The sequence below is a fragment of the Sorex fumeus genome, unplaced genomic scaffold, assembly GCF_029834395.1.
Source record: "Sorex fumeus unplaced genomic scaffold, SorFum_2.1 ptg000063l, whole genome shotgun sequence".
NCBI classification, from domain to species: domain Eukaryota; kingdom Metazoa; phylum Chordata; class Mammalia; order Eulipotyphla; family Soricidae; genus Sorex; species Sorex fumeus.
In genome coordinates this window covers 1,338,662-1,347,954 of record NW_026606120.1, presented here as the reverse complement: position 1 = coordinate 1,347,954, position 9,293 = coordinate 1,338,662, and positions in this window count along the sequence as shown.

Below are 9,293 nucleotides of genomic sequence, written 5' to 3'. Positions count from 1 at the left end.
GATGGTCAGACTTCTTCATCAAGACCCTGAATGATCAGTTTGAGGCTCTGCATGTTCCTATAATGAGCAGATGCCATTGGGCTATGCTAGCACACAACAGGGATGAATGGAGACATTAGTGGCACCCACTCATGTAAATCAATGAGTATTGGGGTATTAAGTGAAGTGATCAAGTGAGAGTCAATATTACACATTTTTATGACTAGTCATTTAAAATATAGAAGGTACTGGGAAACTTTCCACTTCAAAATAGTCTATTTAAGGGCTTAACTATAAAAATATTATTCCCAAGTTATAGACCTAATTCTGATACCATGGTTCAAACCATATTTGAAGCCTATCAAATATGATACAGCAATTCTGGCAGATGGATATTGAGTGTCTTATAATGTGTTTGCTGTCGTGCAGTCCGGAAAGCGTCCTGGAGCGTGGTGGTGGCTGGGTAGCAGAGGTAGTGAGAACACCTACAAGGGCAATCAGAGGATGCCCCAAAAGCCTCTATTCCTCTCAGAGACCCTGGCAAGCTACCAAGAGTATTCCGTCTGTACCACAGAGCCTCCCAAGTTATCTGTTGTGTATTCAATATGCAAAACCAGTAATTGCAATGGGTCTCATTCCACTGACCCTGAAGGTGTCACCAATATGGCAGCATTGAGAAGGATGAGGAAGGAGAGGCTAAAAAAATCTCAAGGCCAAGCTAGGCTGCCAAAACGAAGGAAGACAAAATTGATTGCCTGTACTTTCAATGCACGTACGCTAGCATCTGATGCATCCATCGAGGACCTGATGGTACAAGCGTGCAAGATCAGGTACCACATCACAGTCAAGAGAGAGTATGGGGGAAATTGTCTGCCATAGAGGCAGGGGGATGGTTGGGGTGGGGGGGATTCTGGGATAATTGGTAGTGGAAGATGTGCATGGTGTAGGGATGGGTGTTCTATCATTGTACGACTGAAACTCAAATATGAAAGCTTTGTAACTGTATCTCACAGTGATTCAATAAAAAAAAAAGGAAAATTTACTGTTCTACAGCATTCCTTGGGAACTAAGAGAGAGCCCATATAGGTAACCTAACCTCAAACTTTATGATCTTGGAAAATAACCAGCAAAAGGAGCCCAGTCCAGGCAGGAGAAAGTAAATAATAAAGCATAGAGCAGAAATTAACAATATGGAAGCCCCCTAAATATAAGATATCAGTGAAACCAAGAGCTGGTTCTTGTGAAACATGGATACTCCCACTGGAACAAATAAGACCTGACCTGAAGCGAAGCCCCATAAAGGGAGTATCTGTGCAAAAGTTAACTAGAGCAGTGTCAGTGCTGGGTGTTCGGCCTCACTCAACCTCCTAGTGACATGAGTCCAAGGAACAGAAACTGTCATGTACGCTTAGCAATAAGCTTAGCACCCTAACCACAGCATCTAGCCTTGATTGGGATTGGACTGGGGCAAAAGAGAGTAGGGAAGGTGATAGGCAAATAATGCTAAACTTTATGTGATTTGATCTTCCTGTAAAGATGAGACCCTCTATAAAATATGAGTTTATTTGTATCACTGTATCACTGTGCTCCCGTTGTTCATTGATTTGCTTGAGCGGGCCCAGTAACGTCTCCATTGGAGACTTTGTTGTTACTGTGTTTGGCATATCGAATACATCACGGGTAGCTTGCCAGGCTCTGCCTTGTGGGTGAGATACTCTCAGTAGCTGGCCGGGCTCTCCGAGAGGGGCGGAGGAATTGAACTCGGGTCAGCCATGTTGGCTGCGTGCAAGGCAAACACCCTACCTCTGTGCTATCGCTCCACCATCAGGAGCTCCCATAGGATGTTTCTCCACGTGCACATCATCCTTCATTTCACGTCTTCCCTGACAGGTGAGCAATGTGTCTGGGCACCTGGGAGAAAAACTGTTCACCAACAGGTTCTTTGATAAAATAAACATTATCTGTAAACCTCTAGCAAGACTCAAAAAGAAAGAGAGAGATAAAATCCTAATAAACAGAATCAGAAATGAAAAGGGGACATCACACAGAAACTACAGAAATTCAAAAGATCCTCAGAGATTACTTTGAGAAACTTTATACCACGAAACGAGAAAACCTCGAAGAAATTGATAAATTACTGGATTCCTATAGCCTCCCAAGGCTCAACTAAGAGTAACTAGAATAACTGAACAGATCTATTGCCATTGAGGAAATTGAAACGGTAATAAAAAGTCTTCTCCAAAACAGAAGTCCTGGCAGAGATGGATTCAATAGTGAATTCTTTCAAATCTTTAAAGAGAAATTACTCCCAATGCTTTTCAAGCTTTTCTAAGAAATTTAAAAATAAAACACACTTTCAAAGAGTTCCTATGAGGCAAATATGACACTGATACCAAAAGCAGACAGAGATACTACAAAGAAAGGGAACTACAGACCAATATCCCTGATAAACACAGATGCAAAGATCCTCAACAAAATCCTAGCAAACAGAATCCAACGAGTCATCAAAAAAGTGACACACCATTACCAAGTAGGATTCATCCAAGGGACCCAAGCATGGTTTAACATTCGCAAGTCAATCACTATAATCTATTGTAGGATAACGTTGGTTTTCTCTCTCCTTGGACACTGGGAGCTTGCATTTGTTGATTGCCCCCAAAACTATCAATTACCTTTGTCTCCTGATCAGACTCTGGCTAATAAATATTGTCTTTCTGTTTTCCTTAATGTCCTTTGCATGGTTAGTTATTTCAGAGCAATTGCTTTTTGAATGGATATAGGGAGATAGTTAAAAAGACAAGCCTGTGGCTTTGGAGTTGATTGACTCCAGATAATATACCTCCTGGACACCTGCTCTCTTCACTTAAGCCTCAGTTGCCGTAACTTCCTACATCCCCAAAAGCAGGGTCCTGACAAGGGACTGGATGGACCCAGGGCAAGCGGTGAGCTATGAGTTACCCCGGCATCAAAATGGACGTGGCCAAAATGTCCTAATGGTTAACTATGAGTTAAGAGCTTGGTCATGGACAAATTGTCATGATATAAAGTAATAACTAGATTTGGACCCTGCTGGGATTATGAATGATTGATCTGGCTTGAGCACTGTAGTCTGAGTCTATGGTGAGATGTCCCCAGGAGAGTCACCCTACAAGCCTAAAAGTGCCTATTACTGTGTCCATACAGAACAGTAAATATTAGGAAGTAGAATTAAAGATGTTAATCAAGTTTCAGGTCTAAGAAAAGGAGCAACACACCTTAAGGGCTGTTTTACCCTTGTGGGCTGCAGGTGGTCGGGAAATCTGGAAAAACATTTTTGATCATGCATCCCTTGGTGAGGTGTGCTTGGGGAGGCGTGGTGAGAGGATAAAAGAGAGTGGCTTTGGGAAGAAATGGATCGATTGATTGAAGGAGAGGAGATTGAAGAAGAGACAGTTATGGGGACAGTGGAGAGAGAGTAGAGAGAGATAGAGGAGGCGTATACAGTGGGAAGAAAGAATTGAGCGATTAGAGAGAGATAACCATTGAGAGAGAGAGAGGGTGAGAGAGAGCTGAGAGAGATGAGAGATCAAATATCAGTCACAATCACAACCATCCTGTTATTCGTTGATTGCCTCGAGCAGGCCCCAGTAACGTCTCCTTCATCCTCGCCCTGAGTTTGCCGGACTCTGCCATGTGGGCAGGTTACATTCGGTAGCCTGCCAGTTTGTCCAAAGAAGGAATGAGATGATAAGATGTCCCGGCGAGGACAGCCAGGCGTGGGGGCAGGAGATTCTGCGTTGTTCTCTTCCGGGAGCTGGGTTTTTTAGTCTCTGAGTCTTGACCGTTGATGGGATTACACGGTGCCAGGGGGCCAGTTGGTGGGTGTGACCCCTGCTTACTGGAATTTGGAGTATCTGGGTGGAGGATGAGAGATCAAATATATGGCAACTAATCAGCAACCAGCTTGGCCCTCGTTATTCCTTTGTTCATCCAAGGCAATAGCTGTTCCGGGTGGATCAGTGGCTCGAGAGCACCGAACACAGGTGGTGAGAGAGAGCCACCCTAAGAGCCTGCAAACTGCCTTTCACATGTAATCCCCATGCATGTGAGGATTTTACACAGCCCGAGTGAGGGGGATTTACACAGATCTCTGCACGTGGGATTTACACAATCTATCATATCAAAAAAAGAAAAGTTAAAAACCATATGATCAGATCAATAGATGCAGAGAAAGCATTTTACAAGACCCAGCACCCACTCATGATAAACACTCTCAATAAAATGGGAATTGAAGAAACTTTCCTCATTATAGTCAAAGCCATCTACCACAAGCTCACAACAAGTATTATTCTTAATGGGAGAAACCAAAAGCCTTCCTCTAAGATTGAGGACAAGATAAGGTTGCCCACTTTTACTACTGCTATTCAATATAGTACTGGAAGTTCTTGCAATAGCAGTAAGGCAAGAAAAGGATACCAAGGCATCCAGATATGAAAGAAAGACGTCAACCTATCACTATTTGTGTATGACATGATACTATACTTAGAAAACTACAAAACTAAAAAAGCTAAAACTACAAAAAACGCTTAGAAATAATAGGTTTGTACAGTGATGTGGCAGGCTACAAAATCAACACCCAAAAGTCCATGAATTTACTATATACAAATAATGAAAAAGAAGAAAGATATATTTAAAAAAATCCTGTTCATAACAGTGCTTCAGAAAATCAAGTACCTCAGAATCAGCTTTACTAAATAGGTGATGGGCTTATCAAAGAAAATTACAAAACACTACTTCAAAAAATAAAAGAGGACAAATAAACTGTAGGCGGAATGCTCCATGACATTGAAGCTATAGGCATCTTAAAGGATGAAACACCACTGACCAAGTAAGTGAAAATGAAGACGCATCCCCTACTAAAGGATTGGGAGGATTAATATTGTCAAAATGCTAATAGAATTCAAAGCATCATAAAGAATAAATGCAGTCCTTATAAGGAAATGCATGATATTCTTCAAATAAGTAGACAAAGTGTTCTGCCAATCCTATTTATGATGACTCGCCCGATCTGCCTATTGTCTGTCGTCTGCAAGTTGTTCACTCGAGTCATCCTAAATAGGATTGGCAGAACACTAGATGAAGGACAACCATGCGAGCAAGCCAGGTTCCACAAAGGATACAGCACCATCAACCATATCCACACGATAACCAAGCTCATTGAGGTTTCTCGGGAGTTCAAGATGCCGCTCTGTTTAACGTTCATTGATTTAAAGAAGGCCTTTGATTCTGTTGAGACGGAAGCGGTCATGGAAGCCCTAGCCAATCAGGGCATTCAAGTCCAATACATCAGGATCCTCCATGAGCTGTATTGCGGATTCACTACCAGGATCTCACCATTATACAAAGAAGTGATTGTTGACGTCAAGAGAGGGGTGCGGCAGGGTGATACCATTTCACCGAAACTCTTCAGTGCCACCCTCGAGAACATCATGCGACGACTGGAATGGGAAGGAATGGGAGTGAAGATAGATGGTCGGCAACTACACCACCTCCGCTTTGCTGATGACATTGTTTTAATAACACCAAACATCAGCCAAGCGGCACAAATGCTGGCCGACTTTGACCGTGAGTGTGGAAAGGTAGGACTACAGCTGAATCTTACGAAGACAATGTTTATGAGAAACAGCCTCGTTCCTGAGGCCCCATTTGCTCTCAACGGAACGACCATCTCTGAATGCAACAGCTATGTGTACCTAGGTCTAGAGGTCAACATGACAAATGACCTGGCACCTGAGCTGCGCAGGAGGAAGAGAGCGGCTTGGAACGCCTTCAAGAGCGTCGAAGAAATAGCTAAGAGGACGAAGAACCTCCGGCTCCCAGCACATCTCTTTGATTCCACTGTTCTTCCTGCATTAACATATGCCTCAGAGACCTGGGCCCTACACAAACAAGATGAGAATGCCATTCAGGTCTCCCAAAGAAGAATAGAAAGAGCTATGCTTGGAATATCAAGTTTCACTCAAATGAGAGAAAGAATCCGGAGTTCTGACATCTGTCGACTATCAAGAATCAGGGACACTGTCTCGTTTGCCAAGGTGTCGAAAATCAGATGGGCTGGTCACATAATGAGATTTAAAGACGACTGCTGGACTAGAGCTGTTACCGACTGGATTCCAAGGGATGTCAAAAGACCCCGTGGCCGCCCACCTACCAGATGGTCAGACTTCTTCGTCAAAATCATAAACGATCGGTTTGAGGCTCTTCATGTTCCCAGAGCAAACAGATGCCATTGGGCTACACTAGCACGCAGCAGGGACAAATGGTGACGTTACTGGCGCCCGCTTGAGCAAATCGACGACTAACGGGAAGTTAAGTGATTAAGTGAAGTAGACAAAAATCTCCGTAAACTCATATGGAACAATAAACCCCCATGAAGAGCTAAATCAATCCTTGGGGAAAATAAGATGGGTGGCATCACGTTCCCCAACTTCAAACTCTACTACAAAGCATTAATACTTCAAACAGTATGGTATTGGAATAGAAACATTCCCACACACCAATGGAATAGAGTTGAGTATTCTGTCACAGACTCTCAAATATATGAGCACTTAATCTTTGATATAGGATCAGGAAATGTTCAATGGAATGAGGAAAGCCACTTCAACAAATTGTGCTTATAAAACTGGACAGCTACATGCAAATACCTCTGTCTGATGCCAGGAACAACAGTCAGATAAAAGTGGATTAAAGATATCAATATTAGATCTGAATCCATAAGGTACATGGAGGGAAATATAGACAGATCACTCAATTACACTGAAGCTAAAGGCATCTTTAAGGGTGAAATGCCATTGAACAAGCAAGTGGAAACAAACATAAACAAATGGGACTATATTAAAGTAAGAAGTTTCTATGCCTCAACACATACAGAGACCAAAATACAGAGAGAGCCCAATGAATGGGAAAAATTATTTACCCAATATCCATCAGATAAGGGGTTAGTATCCAGGATATACAAGACACCAGTAGGGCTGCACAAGAAATAACCTCCAACCCCATTAAAAATGAAAGAAATGAACAGAAATTTCCTCAAAAAAGAAATACTAAAGAACAAGATGCACTTGAAGAAATGCTCTACATCGCTAATCATTATGGAGATGAAAATCAAAACAACAATAAGATATCATCTTACACCACAGAGACTGGAACACATCGAAAAGAACAAGAACAACCAGTGCTTATGCAGATGTGGGGAGAAAGAGACTCTCTTTCATTGGTGGGAATGCTGACTGGTCCAGCCTTACTGGAAAACAATATGAAATTTCTCAATCACCTAGAGATTGAGCTTCCATATGACCCCACAATACCACTTCTGGGAATATATCCTGAGCATGCCAAAGAGCTCAGTAGAAATGACATCTGCACCTATGTGTTCATTGAAGCACTTTTCACAATAGCCAGAATCTTTAAACAATACGAGTGCTGGAGAACAAACGACTGGGTAAGGAAACTTTGGTACATCTATACAATGGAATATTGTGAAACTGTTAGGAAAGATGAGGTCATGAAATTTGCTTACAGTGGATGGACATGGAGAGTATCATGCTAAGTGAAATGAGTCAAAAAAGAGGGTCAGACATAGAATGACTGCACTCATTTTAGGAATATAAAATATAATATGACACTAAAACCCGAGGACAGTTATAAACAAGGGCCAGGGATACTGCTCCAGGGTTGGGAACCTGCCTCAATTGCTGGGGGAGAAGGCAGCTGGAATAGATAATAGATCACCAAGTCATTATGGTTGGAGGGATTGCTTGGGATGGGAGATATGTGCTGAAAGTAGATAAAGGATCAAACAAGATGTCCTTTCAGTATCTGTATTGCAAATTATAATGTCTCAAAGTAAAGAGAGAGTAAGAAGTAAATTGCCTGCCATGAGGTAGGGGGTGGGGTAAGGTGAGGGTGGTAGGAGGGATACTGGGGACATTGGTGGCAGAAAATGTACATATTGTGTACATATTGTACAAAATGTAAATAGAAGGGTGTTTGATCATTTTATGTCTGAAACTCAATCTTGAGAAATTTGTAATTGTATCCCAGGGTGATTAAATAATAAGAAAAATGAAAAGCAGTTTTATTTTATCTACATAAGCTAAATAATGATGAACAAAGTATTGCAGGAGCTAGTCTTAAGTATTTGGTGAAATTTTTGGTTCCTAAGTTTGATTGACATTTTGCTTCTAAAGCCTTCAATTTCAGTCAAAATATTTAGCTCTACCATTCCTTAATACCACTGATTTTCTGAATCCCCTCATATACAAATATGTGCTTCACATATCAAACTATTTCTCCAGTTCACACACTCTAATTTTATATTTAATTTTTGTCTCAATATACACAAGATAATAGTTATTTCTAAGGAAATACTGAAAACTAAATAAGTTAAAAATTTGGTAGAACATGAGTCAACATTTAAAATCTGTTTTTTCTTCCTTTTCATTCCCCAAGATGAGCTGATCTTCTCCCTACCCTGGTCAGTTTATCTGCTGCTTCTCAAACCCGGGACTTGGATTTCTCCCTGCAAGCTCCCCAGGAGCCCTCTTGTATCTTGGGAGACAAAGCAGCTCTGAGCTTCTGCCTCTTCCTTTTCATCCCACAAGCTGAGCTGGTCTCCCCCACCCAGTCTTTACTCCCTCCACACACACCAGGTACCCGTGGGGGGAGTGTCCGCTTTAGAAGAAGGCGTGGCTTCTGTAGAAGTGGGTGTAGCCTAATTTTCAGCGGGCTAACTCTCACGCGGCCACGGGTAGTTTAATCATACCAAGAAATCTACTCCCACACCTACACACCAACATGAAGAAACAACGCAAATCCCCACCACAGGGAGAGGACGATGAAAAGAGTCCAGAAGGCTCAGTTGGTGCTATTCACCTAAGGGACCTCTCTGACAAAGAATTCAGATATCAAGTCTTGAAGATGTTCAATCAACTCAATGTAACAGTCAGAAGGATATCCAGTAAATTGAAAGAGAACATGAAAGAAACAATAGAGAAAATACAGGAAGAAATGAGAGCAGAAATTGGAAAACTACACACAGAAATGTTACGAATGAAAGATTCCATAGATGAAATAAAAAACTCTGTCTGTGCCCTCAAAAATAGAATGACCACAGCTGAGGAAAGAATCAGTGAGCTGGAAGATCAGCTGCACCAAGCCAACAGGCATCAACAAACAGTGGCAAGGGACCTCAAAATAGCTCTACAGAAAATCAGAGTCCTATGAGACGATTCCAAGAGAAACAACATTAGAATCATTGGACTACAAGAAGCTCA